We start from the raw sequence: 25611 nt of genomic DNA, 5'->3' as shown, positions 1-25611 counted from the left end.
TGAGTCCAAGCACAAGCTACTCCAGCAAGCTGGACTGAAAAATAGGTTGAAGTAAGGATGAGGAACAAAAGAGAACAACTGTAATATTGAAGCATGCCAGCAGGTAACTGGGCCCTGAAGTAAGGTTAAGCTTACTGAGGAGGGTGAGAGAAACTCCTGAAGACCATGTGAGAATTTGCTGAACACAACATAAGCCTTGGCAAGAATAAATAAGAATTACACCTGGCACTGTGAGGAAAGGCTGGGTTTCATTGAATGGTTCAAGAGGATGGGTGTGGGAGAAACAGATACATGAATAACTGAATGGGGATCACTGAAACATTTCAGGGGGTCTTGTAAAACCAACAGAACTTTGGCAAACATCTTAAGGCTACAATGAGTCTGAGATTACCTTCAGTAACACCAGAAATCCCAAAATGGAGAATATCTGTGTAAACAGTGGCCCTAAAGGTTAAAAGCAAATTGGGGCAGGTTGCTTACCTGTGAGGAGACAGGATGAAAACCAGAGGGATTAAGGTGACTCAGAAGTAGCAGGCACAGCAAGGAGTACAGAAGCAGGAATGAAAGCAGCTGGTTGAACGCAGGCAGGAGGAGATCTGGTGCCTGAACACGACAGACCCTCCTATTTTCTTTTTAAACTCTACTCCAAACTTACTACCTTCAGGAGCGTGTTGTTTCTTCCGTGTGTGCTCGAGTAAGCAAGAGGCTTGCAAATTTCAAACTTAACTAGGCAGCAAGGAAGTGAAGATAGGAGAGACTGGAAATCTGCAACTGGATATGAGTGTGAATGTAGGTCGAAGAGGAGCTAACAGAGGGACTTTTGAGTGCAAGTTTGAACATGTTTAGCCAGTGGGTAAGAACAAGATTTACACGTACAGTTCTGCCTTATATGAGGGCTGTTTATCAGTCTGGGACACCTGAACAATTGGAGGTGATGTTCTTACAGCCAGCCACGTTCACGATGTGTGTGTGAGGAGGCATGTACACTGGTGCATTAGGGATAACAGGAAGAGAAAAAGTGGCAGCCTGGCATTTATCAGGGATGGCAAGCCCTCCTCTCTGTTTTTGATAACTGCCATAAATTCTAAAGTCCACTAGTCTTCTCTTAACATGCATAAAGAGTGAAACAAAATTCTGAGCTGTATGTGGTATTTATCCTTTCCTGCCAATTTATATTCATGTTGCAATCCACACTGCTTAGCTTCATTTAAATACTTTTTGCATGCAGGTGTTTTATAGATGCATAACTTGCTCTATTCAATATTTATTATTTGTCAAACAAACAATAATAATTCCACTGTGAGCAGTTACTGAGGCTCTTCATAAAACAAGTACTTGAGTTTTTTCTTTCAACTGATTATCCAGTTCTTGCAGTAAGTTTTCCTTTTATAGATTATTGGCCTGGTTTACCTCCATTTCATTGATAACCCATTATCATATATCAGAGTAACGCAACTGCCGATAAGGCACATTTCATACAGAAACCTGCCACCTGTGGCCTGCAGATAAAGGAATGGTTGCAGGGAGCCTTGTGAATGCTTTTAACTTGTGAGCAACAGCTGCTCAGAAGTGTGGGAAATTGAGAGACCACATTACTGATCTGGTCAACACCAATGTTCCTGGGAACACGTTTGCAAGATCTTCAGCTTGGCACCTGCAAGAAATTAGTTTTATCTTGCCACAGCTCCAATTAGTGATGCAGAAGGCAAAGGTACCTCACATTACCTTTCATAGACTTGATGCAGACATTTCAGCCATTAAACTAATAGCTCACACTAGAATCTATTATAATTTTGGCAGCTTTAAAACAAAAATATTTATTTCAAATTGCACTTCTTGATTATGGGTTGTATCCACGATTTCTATTAGAATAAAACTGATGTTTCAACAGGCTGGTAATTAATTGCTTTGTTCAGAGTGACACTGAGCTTTCAGAGCTCTTTTGTTCTCTGAGAAATTGAATTTTAAATTCATTTAGAATTGTTTCCCCATAAGGTTTTTGATCATCACAATTATGCCTTCAAAATCTATACACAGGCTTTTATATTTCTGCTCATTTTCTTAAGTAATATAACATCAAAAACATCAATAGGGAAATTAAGTTCTTCCTCCTCCACCAAGAACAGAAAAAGATGCAACGCACAATTTTAAATTTTGACTGCTTTTTAACAACTGTTATTTTTTACACGGAACCAATAAAACAACTAAAAAATTGGTCCTGCATTTCAAATGCAGAAAATACATTACAGAATAATGGCAATAGGCATTCAAAAATTGCATTATTGAACAATATTTATATATTAACAATTTCTGTCTGTGCATACGTATGGTTCTGTAGTGAAGACATAGGAAATTCACTGGTTATTTATTGGGTAAACAAAAATCAGATTTAAATCTACCTCACTGAACATAAGTTGTAAACGAAAAGATCTGTGGTAAAGAATAGAAGAATTAGCAAAGAGATAGCTAATATATTTTTCAATATTTGCAAAGCATAAAAACTTCCAGCAGTATTCATCAATATGCTTCATCTCACATATCCATATTCATGCAACTCGTATCAGAAAAGAACAAACAAACCACAGACACATCTATGAATGTTTGAATTAACCTCATCCTTATACTACAAGTCTCACTGCCAACAACCACATAAATAATAACAGAGTAATGTTCTGTAACCTCAACCTTCCCCTTCCTCTTTAGAAAAAGCATTATACTACATAGAAAAAAAATAGTGACAAGTTTTTCTATTAAACAGATTAAGTAGCAAATTGAAAGGTCTTTACACAGTATAATTAAGAGTATTTCTCCAATTTCTACTTAGAATTTCCACTAATTTTTTACTACTATTTTTGCAGCTTTGCATGCAGGAACCCTATTAATCTTACTTGTCTCATGCACCTAAGACCCCAAATAGGCCAATATATCAAATGAAAATCACACACACAGGTATTACAACTTTTACATCTACATGATGGAACCAGAAAGGCTCAACATTTCAGTCTTGCATTTCATTAAAGTATATACATTCATTCAGCACTGCTGACACTTGTAAATTAAACTAATGAAAGCTGAAAAATTAACTGTCACAACCTTCCCCCCACCAAAATACCAAAACAAAACAAAAAACCCCAACACAATAGAAAAAGAAAATAAAAATAAAAATGAAAACAAACCCAGCACCATAAAAAACTGCAAAGCACTGCAGCTTTAATTTACCAGCAAGCTTCTTTTCCTCAGCAATAGGACATCGTAAAATAGCCTAAGTGTAGTCTTTGATCCTGCCTGGATGCTCAGCCACCACGAAAGGTGCTCTATCACTCACCTCTGCAACTGGGTAGAGGAAAATAATTATAATGAAAGACAAATGGGGACGGGGAGAGATCACTCATTGATTACTGTCACAGGCAAAGCACACTTGACTTGAGGATATTAATTGAATTTATAACCAATCAAAATCAGAGCAGGATAATGAGAATTAAAATGAATCTTAAAAATACATTAATCCCACTTCTTCCTTCATGGGCTCTATTATCTTGCCCCAGAGGTAGAGGAGACAGGGAGTGGTCAGCTCATCACAGGATTTTCTTCCACTGCTCAGGGAGAGGAGTCCTTCCTGTGCTTCAACTTGAGTTGCCACCCATGGGAGACATGACTCCATGAGCTCCTCCAGCCTGAATCCTTCCCACAGGCAGCAGCTCTCCACAAGCTGTGACAGTGTGGGTCTTCAGCCACAGGGTGCAGTCCTTCAGGCACACTGTGCTCAAGTGTGGATCCCCTCCAAAGCCCAATCAGGAAAACTGTTCCAGCATGGGCACCTCTCTCTACAGGTCTGCGGGTCCTGACAGGACCCTGCTCCAGCACAGGCCTCCCACAGGTTCGCAGCATCCATCTGCCCCAGTGTGGGTCTCCTCCATGGGCTGCAGGTGTATCTCTGCATCCCCATGGATCTCCATAGGCTGCAGGGGCACAGCTGCCTCACCCTGGGCTGCACCACAGGCCTCAAGGAATCTCAGCTCTGGCACCTGGAGCAGGTCCTGCCCCTCCTTCTCCACTGATTTTGGTGTCTGCAGAGTCGTTCCTTTTGCATATTCTCACTCTCCTCTGAGTGCAATGGAATCTGTGTTATACATTTTATTTTTTACTTTTTAAATATGTTGTCACAGAGGAGCTACTACCTACTTTGATTGGCTCAGCCTTGGCCAGTGGCATATCCATCCTGGAGCTGGTCAGCATGGGCTTTGTTGGACATGGAGGAAGCTTCTACCAGCTTCTCACAGCTCTCTGTGTGCCTCCCTTCAATCACCCCTGGCTACCAAAACCTGGCCACACAAACCCAATATACCTAATTGTAAAAGTATTATGTTTAGCAGTAATGAAATGTTTTGACTGTCTTTCAAAAGTCACTAGTAATGTGGATTTCAGGTAAAATGGAACCTCTTCCTGACAGGTTTTGTAAATCCTTGTTACTTTTTCCACTTGAGTTTCTAGTATTCAGCAGAGTCTCAAACAGTGAGCCAAGTTAAACTTGGTAGTAAGAGGACAATTTAGGCAATGTATAACTTTGTAAATGTTGTAGGAAAATATGAAGCCATATGAATTCACTGGATTCTACCATCAAAGAAATTTGTGAGTTACACACTGGAGTTAACTCATGAAGCGAAGTCATGAAGGGAGTTCACCCCAGTGAACCTCACTTATGTGTCTGAATGCAGCATTAATTGAACCCAGAATTTTCTACCCTTTCCCACTAGATGTCTTCCAGCAGGATGTCATCTTTCTCTTGATGACAGTGGACGTGGAGTATCAAGTTGGCAGAAGGAGCAATGGGCAGAGACTACCTGGCTGATGAGCTGTGTTAATATTCCCACTTCGTTTTCACAAAATGTCACCAAGTACTGTGACAGCAATAAACTTCAAAACTCAAAATTAATTAAAGCACATTTAACACAGATGTTGCTACTGGCAACAAAGTGGCACTGTCACTGTAACCTCTTCTGTCAAGGTGACTGCTGCCAGTCTTTCAAAATACAGTATCTAATGTATAAGATGTATATAATTGAATATATAAGTAATATTCAGATTTTGATGTACTATGCAATCAGAAAGCAACTTTTTTGCAAACAGATTTACTTTTCTTTGCAATTCTTTTTCTCTGGACATGAATTTTATTGGGAGCAAACAGGTTCAAAAAAGTCTTTAAGGAGTTCTGTTATTTAATAATACTGATTTTTAGTGAGATTTGGATGAATAGATATTGTTATACTGCTTTTCATTCTCCCAAGCCATCAAAGTGCTTTAATATATATATATGTACATATAGTGTGTGTATCTGGACACTTTTTCAGACTGCCTCCAGCACCTGTTCACATTTCACAAATACTTCCTAGGTCTGTTGAAAGGACAGACAGAGACAGATACTTTTTTTACCCTGTAGGATATTCAAATGAATAACTGAAAATGTCAGAAGCAGGGCAGAAGAAATTCCTTACCTATTTATCTCCTAGAGCTATAATAGGTAACACAAAACTTGTGGTTTGGGTTAACTGTCATCAATTACCCATCTTCTACAAACTTCTTTCCCATAAGAAAACTAGTTTTAACATATGTATTCCCAGAAAAAACTTATTTTTTGTATAAGTTTGATTTAGATAGGGCAGATACCTAATGTATGCAGGTCAAGATTTGACATACAGTCTCTGTACACAATTAATGATAGAGCTTCCCCATCTTTCTATATGGAGCAGTAGATCAAAAATAAACATGTCTTTAAGTCTTCTTAATTTGTGGATATTTCAGTAAGCAGGGTCCTCTGTCTATGTAGCTGTAACTTCTTTTACTATAAGCATGTGCCTCACTTCACCTCACCCTCTTTCCCACAATGTTTTTTCTCCTTTTCCTCTGCACTATCTAAAGCATTTCATTTCCCTTCCTCCCACTCCTTGTTTCCACTTTTGGCTAGACAGCTAAAACAGAAGTCAAATCCATGTCAAAGCTCCGGCAGGCAGCACAAATCTTCTTTGGGCACAGCACCAGGGGCCAGACCACCTGCCTGCCCTTCCTCATGTGCGGCACCCTGCCAGCCTTCCCTCAGCATGGACAGAGGCACAAACTCCTCTTCCACCACAGAATTTCACAGGACTTACCAGAACTCCTTCACTGCCTGCAGGCTTCTACTGCCTGACAAATTTAAGATGAACTAGCCTATATATTCAAAAGCTGTCACAGAAAACTGACAGACACAGATACTGTGACTCTATTGGAAAGCCAGTAAATCATTAAAATTATGCTGAATTTCCCGATATATACAGACACAAGAGAATTCTCTTAAACTGGATTTCCATTAGGAAAAGAAGATATTGATTATTTATTTGGATTTTTTTTCTCATCTTGTACTTTTAACTATCCACAGCCCATAATGATCATGCACTTCTGACAGGATTTTTCTTCCAGAGTGCATGCATCACTGATTATAGTCTGGCTCATGTACAATCAGAGTTCCATTACTTCATACTGTAATTAAGGTTACGTGAATCAATTACTAAATTAATTCCAGGGTTATAAAGCTATCATTAAAGTCAGAGAATGATTCAGGGAATTAACAGGTACTGGGTAGGTAATGCTTCAGACAAAACTGCCTTGAATGTTTTTCTCACAACAGCAAGAGGGCCTCCTGAAGTTTCTTAAAATTAGTTTAACAAATTTAGTAGTGTCAGAAATAATGGTCTTATTCTGGTTTCAGTGTTTGGCCAAGCAACCAAAAAAAGATATTAATTGGTTTTATATTGCTTCAGTCTATGTACTGTGTTCCAGCTGCTACTTCCTTGTGTTTGAACACAACAGAATTATAGGTCATTTCCTTGGCTGACAATGCATCTTCAGAATAGCTACATCAGCATATTTAAATGTGCACCAAAAATATAGAGGCACTGGTTCATTACACAAAGTTTGTTTTGAAATTTCTCATTCTCTTTTTTAAACTGTAACCTCTTACAGAATTAACAGATTAACTAGTAGAAAACAACTTCAAGATGCAGTCACCAAAAGCAATATACAAACCACTCAAATGCAAATCTAGTTTGCATATTTTTTAATCTCAAAAAAGAATTTAAAGGCAATATTGAAATGCAGACAAAGGAAAAAGGAATATAAACCTTTGAAATAATAGGATAAACTACACATGGAATATTCTCCACTTGAGGATAAACTATGTTAACATTTTTAGTTTTTCCTGCTTAGAAGTCTGTCAAGTACTTATCCAACTTTTTTAAAGTACTATGATTGGCATAGGGATGACTCAACCACATTAAGACAACTTCAGATTTTAACATGGATCTCCCCAACTTCCATCTGTTTTATTTATAAGGATAAATTACTATATTGTAAGAGTTCCTTACCGCACAATCAGAAAACATCTTCAAGCTGCCTCTTCCAAAATACAATTTTAACCTCCTCTTCAAGCTCCAACGTTTTTCCTATGTAGTCATTAGTCTGCCTTTAAAGCCAATTATAGTAATCTAATGAGAAATCATTTTTATCTAATTTTTGGGTTTTTTATCTTGGAGATGTAATCACTGAACCACATATTACTGAGAGAGCTTTATAAAGGACACCACCTAACATTTCTTGGCTCAAAAAAGTCATATGTATTGAATGGGATTAAACAACATACAACATTTTCATTTAGGGGGTGGGGTTTTCATGACCGGGGCTGAATCTCTACATGTAGATTCAGCTTTTTAGTCAGTATTGTACAGCGAATTTGTGATTATTTGGACTGCTATTGATTTCTTAGACTGAAAGGGTGCATTTGTAGGAGATTTCCGCACCAATACACAACATCTTCAGAAATTTAACATCATTTAGTAATTTTAATTAGCTCTTTCTTTTTCCAGAGTCTAAAATAATTTCCTAAAATCTTACCACTCATTATGAACTGGCTTACAGCAAAGCAGAGTCAATAATACTTGGAGGAGAAGGTAGAAAAATAAAAATAATGGATAGCCACCACTTTGGCTTGGGCAGAGACAGACAGCACTAGCTACAAGAAACACAGAAGTCAAGAAATATCATGACACCTAATCATTAATTCTTTGCTAGTTTTTTGTCTAACACCACAAGACAGAGACAAATAATATCCTTTGAAGAAATGTCTGGCACTAACAAAAGCTGTTCACGTACTACATAAGAGGCAGCATCACTTGAGAACATTTTTGCTTTTCAGCTTCCTCCCCTTAGACCCTGGTCTTGCTATCTGCTCCAAAACACCAGATCAAAGCACCTAAGGGGAAGTGATGAAACATGCAACAACCCAGATATCCCAAAGAAGAAGCTTCTAGGTTTAGGTCTGAAAACAGCTGGTAAAGCTGGCAAAATTGTGTAAATACAATTTCAAAAGAAGTAGTAAAAAGTTAAGAAACTACAACTCTGAAAGAATTACTGTCACTTCTATGTCCTTGCAGTGCCTGGTAGCAGAAATTTCTCCTTCTGTATTGGCATAAGGTACTAAAAGGAAAGGCAGTAAGAGTTAACTGATTTGTCCCTCTGGTTTAGCAAGAATGTCATAATGGTTTAATTCACAATCAGGGGTTCACTCACTTGGCATCCGAGGCAAGAAATCCAGCCAGCTGACATAGCTGCATCTGGGCCTTTGCTACATAAGAAGTTAGGGTCAGTAGGGCTGACTTGAGCTGGCTTGTAACAGCTCAGCTTTCCATCTTAGCTGACCCCAGAGGTCTTTAGCCTGGAGCAAGAGAAGCACAGCCAAAAGGACAAGTCTTCCTGCTGAAAGGCTGGTGGGATAGTCCTTACTGCAATACCCATAACTTAAGAGGAGGCTCAGATATATAATTTATATTAGACATGAACATTTAGGCTACCAACATGAGGGGAGACAGGAATCACACATAAACAGCAAAGGCAAGAAAAGACATTTTCCCATAGGAAGGCTAGTGCTTTGTTATCCACATCTTCCCATGGATCCTCAGACATGCAACTATGTTGGCTAAAAAAGGAGCAAGGTGAGAAATAAAAAAAAAACAAAACAGTTCAAACCAATATAATTTTTACAGAAATAGGCTCTCACCTTTTTACCCAGCAACTTCAGCACAGCCTTGTAACTCAGCTGCAGAAATCAGTACAATTTCCAAAACTGCAGAAAGCCAAAGCCACACTCTATTAACCCACAGATTTCATGCCCTACAAGACCACAGATGCATAAATTAGTAAGCAGATGGAGAGACTGCCCAAATTATGCTTTTTTAACTGTAAATGGAGATCATATTCCAAATTACAGAACACAAATTTGAAGTCTTTTATTTTTAATAGTGACAAGTATGAAGTAATGACCAAGAAGTATACAGAGAAGTCAGTTCCCCTATTTGAAACACTGCCCATCAAAATGTTTGAAATATTGCCCACAAAAATCCCTTTTTGTTTTGCCCAAGCAAAAAGGACACAGGACTGGTCATCAAGGTATGAGAATAACATGCAGAGGAAAAGTTGACATGCACATATTTATACAGATATATAAAGATATATGCACATATGTATGAGTATTGACAGCAGCTTGTTTGAAAGAATCATGGGTCAGTTGCCTTATGACAAGACCATGATCTGGCATAGCCAAACTGTATTTTTTTTGCTGTACATTTGTGCGGATGCATACAACAGGTAGCCATCGCATTGTACTGTATACAACCTGTACTACACTCTGGCAGAGGAAATCCAGTCGTATTAAAGTACTTGAGAGAAAGAGAGAGTACTTATAAGCAAAGCTAGATTTAGCAGCCTTTTGTTAGGTACTCAATCCTTTCACTTCTCTATATATTTTCCTGAAGAGAATAATTTCCTTTTTGTTCTGAACTTCCTTAGGCTTAAAAAAAATATCTATGACAACTGGCAAAATATTTAATCCTATGGGTACCAGCACAGGTGTACTGTCTAGAGTTACGAAATTGCCCATTTTCTCAGCTTGTAAATTCAGGGGAAAAAAGTAGCTATCTAGTAAAAGTCAGGTGTCTGCAATGGCAGCTAGTAAAATGGTACACATCAAGTATTTTAAATGCAAGAAATGAAATGTGGGTTTAATAAATACATAATATAGATATATTCTCACATTTAAAAATTGACATTTCAATAAATATGTGTGTATATTTAAGAATCCAGTTAGGAGAGCTGATGTGCAACAAATCCATTTTTTACATTATTCAGGCTAGAATTATACAGCAATATTCAAAAAACATAAAAATGCCAATACCACTACAGCAACCAACAAAGGTGCTCAAGTGTTGTGACAACCAGAATTCTGTCTTGCTGTCAGTGCAAACACATCTTTCATGTCCTTTTACCATCAAGTACAAGAACAGAGTGGATACAGTCAACCAAGATGTGTGACACCCTTTTCAAATATTACAGCTTTGTAGTACAGCCACAATATAACTAAATATTCTGAACTGCTAGATATATATTATGCACATATTTAAAAGCATTTATATGCTAAACATATCAAGATAGATACCAGAATTTTTCTTCATTAAGAAAATAACTGATGGGCTAGGTTCTATAAACAAGTCAGAGATTTTTGATGAAAGGTTATATTTTGGATCATTTCTATTGAAGCTAGCATGGAAAATATGGAAAAGCACTTATTAGGAAAAAAAATGTAAAAATGTTGAAAATTGTCTTCCATAGTAAGATGCTCACAGATATGACATTGACTTTAATATATTCTACCTATATTAACACACCATAGGTATATCAGGTATCTTGCCTAATGTATGCCAAGACAGGCTTTGGATAGGCTTTAAAGTATTGGATCTGTGAGTAGAAGTGATCTAAGTTACAGGGCTTTTTGTGCACTATAAGTCTGACTGTGAATAATAGACCAGGTTGAGGGTACAAATACCAGCATCAAGGAGCTTTTTGACCCACTTAGGATATTCATATAGTTACGCTATCACAATATCTTCCAAAATTCTGTAATCAGGCCTTCTTGAGAACCATCCAAAAAAAAAAAAAAAAAAAAAGCTTACTTTCTGGTTTCCATATGGCAGAAAATTGCTTACTAAAGCTACTTCCTATGATAAGGAAATAAAGGAAACTAAGGTGATTCTTTTAAACTGGTGTTCTTTGGCTGTTATGAATAAAATTCCACCTATATTCCTTGGAAGCCATCCAGAAGAAAAAGCTGGTATATTCAGTAAAACAAAACAAAAACAACAGTCTGCTCTGCATAACAGTAGGGAAAAAAAAAAGTCTATTGGATGAATACTGATCCCAGGATTTGTAAGACTAGCTGTTACCTCTTGCCTGATTTCTGTCAAGCCTGCAAGCACATTTATACAACTTACTTGGCAGCGTTTTCCTCACTGATATGTCTGAAAGATTCCACTTACTCTAAAGCAATCTTTTTAAATGATGAGACATTTCAGAATTTGTTTTCTTCATGATTATAACCATGCAATAAAATTTTGGTTTCGAGTTGTATATTTCACAACAACTTTGCACGGTTGTCATGAAGCATGTAGGCACACACTGTAAATGTCACATAATGTGATTTTTCCTTTCAAAATGAAAAATACGGCTTTTCATTTTACTTAGTGGACATCTTGAATTAGGCATATAAATTCTTTGGTAGGTATGCACATTATAATACAAGTTTAAAGACATTATTTTTACTAAGGTTCATGTGATTAGCACCTGTAGCTGGATAAACCAGGCATGGTGATGATCATGCAAATTAGCAGAATTTCTTTTCTACATCTAGATTAATCTTAATTCCTATTATTATGTTGGAATGGGAATGTTTTAATTCTGTCTATAAAAGACAGAATTATTTTCTATTTGTTTGTGTTCATTCCAGCAGTTATCAGTTTATCCCATGTTTACTGCTACTCAATTACTTCATAAACAGGAAATTCAATACATTTTTATCTGTTATTATTGTGATGATGTAATATTGCTTATTCGTACTGTTACACTTCATGAGGCAATGTTTTTGTCTCTGCATAACTATTAGCAGTTTGACAATAATTACATAACTTAAACTAACTTCTTCCTTGTTCACTGAACTCCTTTATTTCCCAAGACTTTTTCACAGATGTTAGAATTCCATGCTTGATCCACAGCCTTCATAGTTCAGGATATAATATTGTCTACATAAGCAAATAAATATGCTGAAAAACTCCTCTTTAATTTTATCCATCATATAAAGTTTCCCACATCAGCCTTCAACTGTGTTAATTAGTATGTAAATTAAGAGAACAAGTAACTTAGAATGCCAAAAGTATGCTAGTCTCTTTTGCCAAATGATTTTTAATTCACATTATTTTCAAAATTTTTTCTTATCTCCAAAAGCTAAAGCAAGTGAAAATACTGTAGTGTCCCAAAGTCCAAAACACCTTAAATAATCTAATACTACAGTTTCTTGAGTCATACAATCCAGATGCTTTTGGATTTCAGTTCGTGCTCATGAAACTTATTTTATAACTCTGCCATGTATTGATTAGCAATGGGTTATTTTGGTAGTTTAATATTAGAGAAAGAAAATATCTTGCCAAGTCACTGCCTATCACACCTGTGAGCAAGCAGCACTCCAGCAAAGACAGAGGTAGGGCTGGTCAGAGCATTGTAGCATGGCTCGCAGACTCCCACGGGGACAGGCAGCTACAACACTGCATGCTGACTCCTCTGTCATTTCAGTCAGCTGTCAGGGACAGAGGAGCAGAATTGGGCCCTAGCAATAGCAACCAGCACCAGGCCAAACACAAAACAGACTTTGACAAGGAAACATGTCAGAAAAACATCTGCAGCATAAGATTATCAGCAGAAAACACATATACTGCAGACAAAGGAGGAGACTAGTTAAACAAAAATTAAATTAGTCAAGTGATGGAAATAACACAAGTATGAGCAACTGGTATAATACTGATGTGTTTTTTTCTAATTGCAATCATTAGACACCATTCCTGGCCTTGGGAAGTTTTCCAAATTAGAATTTGGCTGTACTGGAACTACTGTAAGCAGTGTTTTAGAGTCACATAAATCCAGCTTATGTGCTTGACAAATATACTTCCTAAAGCAGTCATCAGGTGTTCAATTTTTTTTTTTCCTTTCAATTTAATTAGAGACCATAAGGACTATGGATGGCACCCAACTGTTTAGGTTAAAAACTCACATTAAGTTGCAAGGAAATGTGATCCAGCACAACTACCAGAAACAAGAATCTCTCATAAACAAAAACATAAGCTTACCGACAAAAAAAAAAATATTTCCAACTCTTTTTGGAAGAAAAAAAACAGCAAAACAAACACCAACCAACAACCCTCAACATTAAAACCCTCTTAAAATTCAAACCCTTAAAGACTTTCTAAAGCATTAAAGGCTCAATAATAGCTGAACTTGGTTCCAAAAATAATATTCCTAATCCAGTTCCATCATTTTGACTTTAGTTTCCCCCTCCATCTATATGAGCTTAAAGACTACCACTATGCTCTACGTACTTAGGTGTTTTTTTGCATTACAGATCAGAGCTGCTAATTACCAGCTGCATCTTTATAGAAGTTGCAGGATTTTTCAGGATTGTTTTATATGAGCAGCAACCAAAGGTGCAGGGAAGAAAATCCTGCACAATGAACAGTTCCTTTATATAGGACAATGATTGCACAGAAAAATTTGACCATTTATTTTATGTTTTATCACAAGTTCCTCTTGTATTTTCTCTTATATTTGCTTCTTTACAACAGATGAAGGTAGACAGGCTGGAGGAAACGAAGCCTGAAGTATAATAGCCTTGACAGAGTGAGAGAGAAACTCAAGCAGATCACACGGCTCAATTATATAAAATAAAAGACTGTACATAGACAGTAAAACACAGATAAAAAGCATTATTGCATTTTTTTTCCTTTCTTTCCCTTGAAAACAAGTTTCAGATCACCTCCACTGAAAGTTTCAGGCAAACTAGAGTAAAATTAAAGAGGATTTCAAAGTTAGGTATCTATGAAAGAAAAAGCATTAGAATAGATAATGCAGGGTTAAATGTCTTATTTACTTCTCTCTCCAATTCTAACAAAAATCATTTACGTGAAATGGAAAAAAGCAAGACTTTAAAGATGCAAGGTAAATCACCAGCATCTGTTGTGAATGAGTTTTGGCTAGTTCAGAAGCCCAAGGCAGAAAAGTCTTATCCCTTAAGCATAGTTATGTACAAACCAGTTAGCTTCCTGATAAAGGATAACAATTCTACAAGTAATTTTCCCACCAGTTAATGATTTAAAATTACTGGTGGGGAAAATACAAGAATCAAAAGGAGGTTAAAATTAAATATAATCACCAAGAATAAGACAAGCTAACATAAGTGCAACTGTCAAAAAAAAAAGTCTATAGCAATGTAAGGATCTGTGAAAAGAAATTAAATGCAAAATTAAAAATTTCCCAAGTAGATTTAGTGCCTTTTCTTTCAGTTATCACTGATATCCATGAACAGAATATTAGGCTCAACATCTGCTAGCAAACTGCAATTCAGATTAAACTGTTGATATGCATATAAGCTTTATTCTTTAGGTAATTGTTAGAACAATAAATTTTTAGAGTAATTAAATTATCCTTTAATTTAATTAAAAAGATAGCCTCTTATAAATTCCTCGTAATTGCACTTCTTGTTTTGGGCTCAAGACGTTTCAGAGATAAATTAAATTGACATGATATATTTGTTGGCTGAACTGATAAGAGAAAACCACAAAACAAAATATAAAATTCTTCCTATTATTTCTGCTTTTGGCCAGGTTTCTTTTATGATAACAGATGAAATGTATTACTAGTATTAACCTGAAAGGGCACAAGCAGCCAGAAAAGTAGCATAAAGAACTTTCTTGTTGATTTTATCTATTATAAAAAAGGTCTTTAAATAGACCTTTTTTTTAGCATATTCTACAGAAATTGTTACTGAAGATATTGTTTTATACATTATATTAGAGCTATTAAAAATGTGTCAGGAATAAACTATTTTTCTGTCAGATTCCTTAAGCAAATAACTTGCATTTGATTAAATCTTAGAGGACCTTTCCACAAGCTTGAAGCAATTTGAAATAAATAACTATTTCTAAATATGAATACAACTTCAAAAACAGATGCATCATATGCCTTAAAGGTATAATACAACACAAATCGTGAGATACTTGCCTGCTTGCCTGAGTGACCTTTTTTTTTTTTCTTTAAAGAAAAAAAAAAACAAAAAACAAATAAACCCCACCCTCGGGACATATTTTGACTGTATTTAATACAGTCAAAAAAGTACAAAGTATGAAAGAAAGTATGGACTATGAAAGAAGTATGAAGTGTATTTTTTGGTAGTGGTGGAAATGTTTAAGATCCACTTTATTCAAGACATTATCATTTTGTCCTTGGTAAAGGAGCTGTGAAAGTCGATGCTAACACTCACATAGCCAAAAAGAGCTTTTTCATTTTTAGAACAATGTGCAGATTAGTCAGAACACCCATGCGTCAGGCAGCAAATTGATCACAAAATTTATTGTGCTCCAATTTAGAACTTCATGACTTCCTACTTTCATCTGAAATATTGCACACAGGTGAATTCCAAAGAAAAAATTTCAGCCTTCTGTGGCAAACTTTATATTCCCAAGAGACTAGCAAAGATGTTTATATTTCAGCCTGAATTAGCAGTGCATCCTGGCCGCAAGGAATGCCAGCAGCATCCTGCTGTGTGCTAACAGGAGCACAGCCAGGAGGCTGGAGGGAAGATTAGATTCCCCTACTCAGTGCTAGTGAGACAATATTTAGAATACTGTGTCCAGTTCTGGGCCCTAGGTACAAAGCAGATGTTGATAACTGAGACAAGTTCAGCGAGGGAGGGCTAAGCCAAGCTCTTGGCCTTTGGGAAGGAGCTCTTTGCACTGAGCTGGAAGATGAAACACAATGAACACGAACTAAAAAACACAGATTGCAATTTGATATAAGGGGGAAAGGACTTGTGGTGGGGAGCAGAGAAATCACTGTGGAGATAATTAAGCAGTGGAACAAGTACTCCAAAGAGGTTGTGCAGTTTCCATCCTTGTAGATTTCTAAGATCTGGTCTTGACTCTGTCTTGATCCTGCTTTGAGCAAGAAGTCAGACCAGGGGACCTCCCAAGGCCCCTTTGAATCCAATTACTCTATGATTGTAATGCAGAATTATACACACATATTTTCGACAGAAATAGAGCCTTTGATTTTGGTGGTTGTCTTGACTAATCTGAAGACTCGCTGTAGCAGGCAGCAGTCTCCTATTACAAACTGCCTCTGTTCAAGAACCGCAGAAAATAAAAGAAAAACTTCAGGAAAAACAGAACATGTGACTGGAATCTCAACTGACTCCCAGTGCAGTGCTGCTAAAACACAAAGGGATTTTTAGTTTAACCCTTTCCTTTAAACCCATGTGCAGGCAGACATATCTGCTAGTGTTTGAAATGCATCCACATGCACAGTTACACACACATGTATAACTAGCCAGGACCTATTTTGCCAGAGATTCAAACACACAACTATATACTATGTTTTTACTATGGGCTTAATTCTCTTTCATTTTTTTTTCCCAGTTACGTGTACTCAAATCTATTCCCACCAACAGGATAAAATAATACAGCAGTGTAGACACACTGTTTCTCCATTATTGAAGGGGATGAATTTTTTAAACTTTATCAGGCTGTTTACAGTACTATCATTAAAATAAGATGGTTAATTAAAGTCATATGAAGAGGGGTGATACTCAGGCGTGAAGTTCAGGGCTGAATACCCAGTCAATCTGTTATAGTCAGGAGACCAAGTCAATTAATTTTAAAAATGAAAACAAATCCAATTTGTTTTCTAATTGAAAATTGAAACTAACAATTCAGTTTTTATTTTTGAAGTCTATTCCATTTTCAAATTTCAGAGTATGCTGTGATGCTAAGACACACATTTCAAATTAAAACTAATTTGAGCACTCTAATAAAGCATCAGTATTAATTTGGTGTTCATTTTCAGCTATGGAGTCATGAGAAATCAGACAAAAACATTCATTTAGACTGGAGTTCAACAGAACAGATATTACTACAACTACAATACCAGATTAACTTATCTAACACCCTTTAGATTCTTGGAAAAGGAAGAAAAAAAATTGTTTCATTCTGCATGGAATTAGCCCATGAGTAGATATAAGGATGGAACCCATTATGTTGGGTTATAATTTCATACAGGCGTCCTTATCAAAACAAGGAAGCGACCTTCTCAGAAGGCAAACAAGGTTTGCAACCCTGGTTGTAAAGCACAAAGTTATGTGCTAACACGAGCGCGCAGATAAAAAAAAAATCAATCCCAGAAGGTAACTGGTGGAAAAAGACATTATATGGGGAACGTCTATAAGAAGGACACTGAAAAAGTAAAGTGGTCTAAACATGCACGTTTCACTGATAAGAAAGATCATTACTACTGTCTTTTGTACACTACTGATCTTTTGATCGTCATCATATTGCTTAATTTTACAACACAAGATTTTTCTGCAGTCCAAGGGATCAGACTTATCTAAGTCTAGCAATATAAGAAGCACCAAATGTGATTTCTTTCATGTTCTATTACAGGGCTGAAATTGAGAAAAAAAATTACCTTTTTCTCATTTATAGTAAAAACAAAAAATATTAGGAGCAAGCAATATGTCAAGAAGGCAGCTGACAGTAAGTCTCCCTAAAGCGACAGCTACCAACTCATCCTAAGTAGACAGACATGTTATAAAATAACAGTAGTTGAACACCAAAATAAATTTAAGAGAAGCAGCACTGATTTGTCAGAAAGTCAAACTCATCTATCCAGTCTTAGTAGTGACTACAGAACATGCACCAAAAAAAAAAAAAAAATTTCAAAGGAAAAATTGAAAATTTGAAATAAAAAGGTGGTCTTAGATGCATCAGGCAGTAATAATGTGCAAAGGAATTTCTGCATTCTCTAAAAAAGCTATATTCTCTTAATTAGCCTAAGGCTCAGCTTTGTACCATCTTCAGTTTAGTTTTATGCTTTTTTTGCGTATGCATCCACTACTTTTTGCGCTCATAATTCTCAAAAATTTTCATGAAACACACTCTTCTTCTCACCTCGCGTAGTTTATCATTTATGCTTGGAAGAGGCTCCTCATTATGACATATCTACCTCTTTCCCAGCAAGAGCTTTTTCTTAATTGTATATAATAATTGTTATTCTAGTTATCCCTTCATCTTGGAAACTCAGGGTTGTTTTCTTAATGCATTGTTACAGTACGTTTATGGAAAACAGGAAAAAAGATTGGACTCCTAACAGTTTATGAATTGTTTTCCAGGTAGGGCTGTTTCAGTTCCATTCATGGACTGGTTTCATTTGTTTTCCTTTCGTTATGTTTACAGAGCACAGACTACTGAATGGAAACAAAGCAATCAAGAGGAAAAAAAACAAAAAAAGCAAAAATCACACTTGTCCAAGAAAACTTTTCCTTTCAGGCTTGGTAGACAGCTTTAAGAAAGCAGATATATCTCCAGCAAAGCAGAAAATTATTTTTACATTATCATTTTCTAGTAAAAGCATTATAAGAATGTGTGCATTATAAGTAATCTTATGAACACACCACTCAAAAAAACATGGTTTGTTGAAGCCTGCCATATTAACTGGTTTCTTGAAATAATTCATTGACTCAATAATAGTTCCCAGGAATTTGATATCAATTTTCTGGAACATTCAGTTTTTAAAAAAACCCAGTATTGTTAAGTGCAATACAGGGAGAAACCAGACCATTATGATGTGCTAATGTATTAATGATGCAATTTGAAACCCACCATTATGAACAGATTCATTCAATGCATGTGAACATTAATTTATGCTAAGGCTTCACTTGAAAAAAAATTCTAGCTGCCCCCTGTTAGATTTACTAACTCTTCATGGCACTTCCTGAATGCTGTTGGACAAGTAATAACTTAGGAACTGGACAGTCAACAGTATCAATGCATTTCCCAAAATCTGGGTTTTACTGAGAATTATAAAGTGTTAAGGAAAAACTACATAAGAAAGAAGTAGCTGTTTCGATCTCCAGTAAGGCTTAGACCACAAAAGTTAAAACCAGTGTTGAAGAGTTCTATGGAAAACCATTACTTCCTGAAAAGCAGTAGAAACATTTATGAATTTCAGCCCAGGGTCTTAACAAAAATTAAATTTCTCTAGCTGGCATCATCCACAACCTTGAAATGGGAAAATGTTTCTGAACAAACTATACACAAGAAATCCTTGTTTTTTCAAGAAATCCACAAATTTTGTGTTGTTTTAATAAGCTAGCCTTTCTAGATCCAAATCTAGGCTGTAAGAACTTGCATACATGTGTACTTTGTGCCATTTTAACAACAATCTTCTCAGCAGGTCTGTTTCTGCCACTTGCCAATTGATCTTCTAACCTGATTAGGTTATCTATTTTTCCAAATAATAATTTAAAAAATAACATCATCATTAAAATAATTTAATTCAGAAAGATTTTATGCTGCTGAGAGTCATCAAAAGAAACAGGCAAAAGATGGTTATCTTTCACAATGTACTGTGCCTAAATAATAAAGATACTTTTTGTGATCCACTAGTTTAGTCTCCTGATAACTCACATGAAGTGTCGTTATAGTCTTTGTTCAACATTCAATACAGTAATTTGGAAAGTCTTCAATAACTATTTCTTCATACATAATATATCTTTAAATCTATTAATGGTCAGAGAGGTGGAACACCTCTACTATGAGAACAGGCTGAGACAGCTGGGGTTGCTCAGCCTGGAGAAAGATCCAGGGAGACCTCATTGTGGCCTTTCAATGTATGAAAGCTTATATGACAGACTGGAAGAGAGTCTTTATCAAGGCCTGTAGAAACAGGACATGAGGCAACAATTTTAAACTGCAAGATGGTAGATATTGGGTAGATTTAGAAGGATATAAGGAAGATTTTTTTGGTTTTTTTTTTTTCTTGGGATATTTGGGGTATTTTATTAGTTTTTGTTTACTTGTTTAGTTTTACACAATGAGGATGATGAGACATTGGACAGATGGACCAAAGAACTTGTGGATGCCCCACCCCTGTATGTGTTTGAGGCTTGGTTGGGCAGAACTTTGAGCAACCTGCTCTAGTGGCAGGTGTCCTTGCTCGTGTCAGGGTTGAGCTAGATGATCATTAAGGTCCAACCCAAAACCCTCTGTAATTCTAGTTCATTCAGCTTTTTGTTTATTCAGCTCTCAACAATATTTCTGTAGAATATAGCATGCTCTTATTTCCTGACCTCGTCTAGTTACTGATAATGACATTTTTATTCTACAGCTATAGAATGAGATAGGTACATCCATAACCACATAATACCCCCATAGTGTATTAGTTAAAAAAGCCTTGCGAGATAAGATTTTGGTTTCCCATAGAACAAAAAGTAAAGGGATTAAAAAAAAAACCAACAAAAAAACAGAAAGCATTAAGCATATCCTGGATGGGCTAAGCCATTATGACACGTGACAGATAATGGTTAAGAGAAAAAAACGACCTTGTCCTAAATCTAAATATCATTTGCCACTCATCAACATAACTGATAGCATGACCAGCTATATCTTATCACATCATGGAATTGTTCCTTTGGCAAAAATGATGACATAAAACTAATCAGGCCAAGTCTAGCTAGATATGCTATGCCAAAAAAAGGAAACAAAACAAAACAAACAAACTCCAACTATTACTTTGTCTTTTTTCGGGTAAGAGAAATAGTAAATAATTGCAGAGGGAAACAGAAAACATAATTCATGTTTTGGAATAAGTATTTTTAACAGAATACATCAATAGTAATGGTAGAGAATTTTATATGCAAAATTACAGCTATGAAAAGCTGGACATCATAATAGATGGTCCTGTCCAATCCTGTACATTAGTTAGCACTCAAGATTTGTGTATTTTGCATACTTCAATTTTGCTAACCTTAATGCAAGAGTTATTTCCATGGACTGATAATGTGAATCTTACTAAATGGGGAGATCTGAACTTGTATGATGGCTTCATATTCAAACACAACATCACTTTGCCAGTCATTTTGCTTACCTCAGGGAAGGCAAGAATATTTCTGTTTTCCCAACATTCATTTTAAGTAGCAAACAGTGGCACAACTGCAGCTGTCCCTCACAGTCAGAGCACAGCTTATTTCTGAAATCCAGAAATCTAGCTGGAATCCAGCTAGAGCTGGAAACATAAGCCATGCTGAGTTACAAGCCACTTGGTGCATAAAATACAGAGGGGAAAATAAGTAAGAGGCAACACTGTTTCAACGTTGAAGACTCAGAATGTTAATCCCCCATTTTTACAGGATAAAAGCTCATACCCAAGGGATAGGAAATGGTGGAGAATTAGAAAGCTGCATACTAAGTATGAGATGCACTTTCTCAGCAGCAAGAGAAATAATCTCTGGAGACCATTTTATTTGTTGTAACCTCCATACAAAAATCAAAGCAGAAAGCAACATAAAGCACATACATATTTTTGTAAACTATCATAAGAGCTTGTAATTACATTTGTAATTACTACACGCTTTCCCATGCTGCTGTCTTTGAAGTTTATTAACACTAATTATTGGACTTTGCATTTTACAGTGCATAGTTAATCCAAGATTTCAACAGAAAAAACACATGCATGCTGCAAGTGGCTGTTTGAATATTCAAACACACCTCATCTCCTGATTTCATTAAGCAGGGATAATGACAATATGACCTTTTGAGATCTCTTCAAGACACCTCCATCTACAGAGAACTTTTTTCATTATAGGTGAGATATCAAGTGAGTCTCTGAAAACTTTTTCAAATATTTAATGAGATATGAGAAAGAAAATAAAAAAGAAGGTATTTTAAAGGACTTTGATACTAAGTTGTCAAACTTAGTTGTGTGGATTTAAACAATGTTCAGAAAATTCTAACAAATCACAAATATTATTATAATATTCTCTGTACAATTAACTGCTATAAAAATTTTGCAGCTTCCATTTTTTTTTTAAACCACTAGTGGCTGGAACATGTTCAGAAGGTACCATCCAGCCCTTCTAACTGATGTTTTCAAAGACTGAATTTATTCTTACTGCTTTAATATTTGTAAGATGGCAGCACTGCTGTATTATAGGCAGAGATTCTGAAAACACTGGATATACACATGAAACCGGTAATAGCAGTTACATCTATAGCCATTGATACATCTATTACCTCAAATATACAGCCAAACTGTCAGACCTCTTTTTAGGTCAGTAACTCACTCGAATCTAGAAAGGTTTCCCATTGGGCAGACAGGCTTTATAGTCACATAGAAATAGAATTTTAACCCAACACTAAAATATACTATTGTGAAGCTGAATTCAGATAATTTAGCTTCACAAAAGCTAAAATCTTGTTCAAAAGACAATCTGATAACTTTTTAGACCATCAAGTTGTATAAAATAACTGCCTGTATACAGTATGAGCAGTCATAGATTGCCTATTATAAGATAAAATGCTAAAAAGTCAACCTACAAAGATGCTGTAATAATGACTAATTTTCAGTCAGTTAAGCCTGAATGAGATATATTTACATAAAAATCCTTTGATTTGAACATTGAGCTCTTTGTTCACATTCTCATTCTGTAACACCCATCACTACCTCTCATCCCTGTTTGTTGATGGATTGCTCTAAGATAGTTAAAAAGAAGCCCATTAATAAGAAGCTACCAGAGTATATGAATGTTAAAATTACACTGACTCCAACCTTTTGTTGACATGATTTTATTAAAAAATATTTAGAAGTACTAAATCTTTATCATCTGTGCAGATATAAATAGGATAAGAAGTAGCTGTTTTAACAACACTTCTGTCTCCCTCTAAAAACCCCAGAATATTTCATGGAAGAGGAGATCTGAGAAATACAAGGAGTTTACTTCAATTACAGGCTGGTTTTCATCAAGATTTTCATCATGGCTTCTCATACCAATGATAAGACATGGAGTTTGAGAAAAGGCAGCTGCACACATACTCAAACCTACTTAAACACATATTCCAGAGACTGGCATCCACCAGTGAAAGCTTCACATCTCTACTTCCCCACAAACAACTGAATATAATTAGTCAAGCTCAATTCATAAAGGCCTTCCAGTAAGCAGTTTTGAGTACTCCCTTCATCTCACACCATGTGCTTATAAATTATGTGCTTCCTTTCAGGTAACTTACAGGGAACCAAACACTCACCAACCAGGAGATAAATTATTATGCCTATCGCAAACAGACAAGAAACCCAAAACTCAGTTCAGTGTTGAAATCCCATGATAGCATACCAGCTGACTGTTTTAGCTTCTTTGATTCTGGAAGCTTTTCCTTTTTTTTTTCTTTTTTCTTTTTTTTTTCTTTTTTTTTTTTTTTTATTTTTAATAAATATTATATTAGCCAAAAGGGCATTTACTAAATTTTCCATATTTTTTCAATCTTTTCCAACAACTATCACCGTGTCACTTATTTTAGAAATCAAAGTACAGAAAGAAGAGTTACATCTGCAGGGCATATATGCTCATGCTGTGTGCCCCCAGTTGGTTGGCACTTTTCAGAAAGGTCTCAATTCCCTGATAAAGAGCATTTATCCCTCTCTCTCATGGCCCATTCAGCTTCATCTTGCTGCAACACTGACAGGCAGTTCTGTGCACTGGAGTGCACAGAAAGCTCTGAATCACAGGACTGCCTAAACTTGTTTTCCTGCTGACTTTATCCCAGGCAAAACTTCTGCATGAAACAATACTGCCATGCCAGAATAACTCAACAATTAGTAGAACATAGCATAACCTTGTAAATAAACATCATGACAGCTAGGGAAGAGTAAAGAGAACAAAGTAATTTAATTCCCCTTTTACAAACTCATTTGTGAAAGACAATATACAGTTTGAGTATTCTGAAGAAAAATCATTAAAAACCGAAGTCAAAATGCAAACAACATAATATTCTCAGCAAAACAATCTAACTTATAATTATTTCAATTAGGGACATCTTCCTCTCTGGAGACTTGCACACATTGCAACTTGTATAACAGTAATCCTCCATTATAACTAACTAGCAAACACAGCCTGTTATTCATAAGGCATTATACTGTATTCATTACTGCTAGGTTGTGTGATAGAGCTAATCCCCAGAACCACAAAGGAGCTCAGACAGGCAACAGCAGGAATGGGAGCACTCAGCTGCACTCAGACCCATCCCAGGAGGAACCTGTCCATCACAGGCCCACCTCCACACACTCAGAGGAGATGCACAAATGCAGATGGGCACCCAGCCTTCAAAGAAGTAGCACAAAGATGTAGCACAAGATGTCACAGTGAGCAGCAGGTGAGGTGCCTATACAGTAAGCTGCATATACGTGACCCTCTTGGATACTCTGCTGCGTTCAAGGTACAAATTCCTGATGCTGATGCTGCTTCCAGTATCAGCAGGTATGCTGCTTTGGGCTAGGATAGAGTAAAATTTTCTCCACAGCAGCTGGTATGGGACTATGTTTTTGTGGTGGAAAGTGTTGATAACTGGGATGTTTTCATTACTGCTGAGCAGAGCTTACACAGCATCAAGGCCTTTCCTGCTTCTCACACCAGCTTTAAGGAGGCTGGGAGGGCACACAGCCAGGACAGCTGATCCCAACTGATCAGAGAGATATCTTGTGCTTAATATATAAAGCAGGAGAAAAGAAGGGAAGAGTGATGGCATTTGTCTTCCCAAGTAACTGTTACAAGTGATGGGACCCTGCGCTGTGCATCGTGGCTGAGCACTTGGAAAACAGGAAATGAATTCCTTGTTTTGCTCATGCATGCATCATGGTTTAGTAACACTATTCTCCAGTTTAATGTTCCCACTGAAACCATGCACCACTCGCCCACTCCCCCTCCCCTCACCCTACAATGGGCTGGAGAGGAGAGCTGGAGGCACAAAAGGTGCAGCTCAAGGGATTGAGACAAGTAAAATTTACTGGAAACAGCAAAGAGACAAGAAAATGAACACTAACAGCAACAATATTAATAACAAAAGTGTACAAGATAGAGGCAAGAAATCCGCATGAAAATTCTCACTATGGACCCTGATCCAATCACCACCATGCTGCCCCAACCAAGAAGGGAGCCCCTTCTCCCATCCCCAGAGAACAATGTGAAGTGATATAGAATTACTACCATGTCCCAGCCATGCCCCTTCCTCGACACAAATTATCCCTGGCCTGGCCAGAGCCAGGAGAGCATAGCTTTTTCTCTCCCTATTAAACTGTTTTGTCTCACCCCACAAGCTCTCAGTGTGACCCTTGCAATTCTCTCTCCCGTCACACACCAGGGTGGGGGGTGAGCGAGTGGTGCTCAGCTGCTGTCTGCGTTTAAGCCACAACACCAGGCATGACAATTTCTTATTTTTACAGTAGGTAATTAAAGTCCAGCCCAGCCATTCTGAAACATATTTAACTGAATCTTGGCATTTGCTGTAGTTCAGTCATAACCCCTGCTGCCAGCATATGCTGCTAGAATGTGATTCATCCAATAAAACATTTATCTAAAATGTTCAGATGTGCCCATGATTCTTTCTAAAAAAA

General features: G+C 36.7%; 1 protein-coding gene across 6 annotated transcripts in view; it reads right to left on the bottom strand.

Annotated features, from left to right (window-relative positions):
• CDH12 (cadherin 12) overlaps positions 1-25611 on the bottom strand; it is a 710660-nt gene that overhangs the window by 386485 nt on the left and 298564 nt on the right. The window lies entirely within an intron of this gene.

Source organism: Passer domesticus, chromosome 1 (assembly GCF_036417665.1).
Source record: "Passer domesticus isolate bPasDom1 chromosome 1, bPasDom1.hap1, whole genome shotgun sequence".
NCBI lineage: Eukaryota > Metazoa > Chordata > Aves > Passeriformes > Passeridae > Passer > Passer domesticus.
The sequence above is the reverse complement of the archived record's forward strand: the minus strand, read 5'-3'. Positions and strand labels throughout refer to the sequence as shown.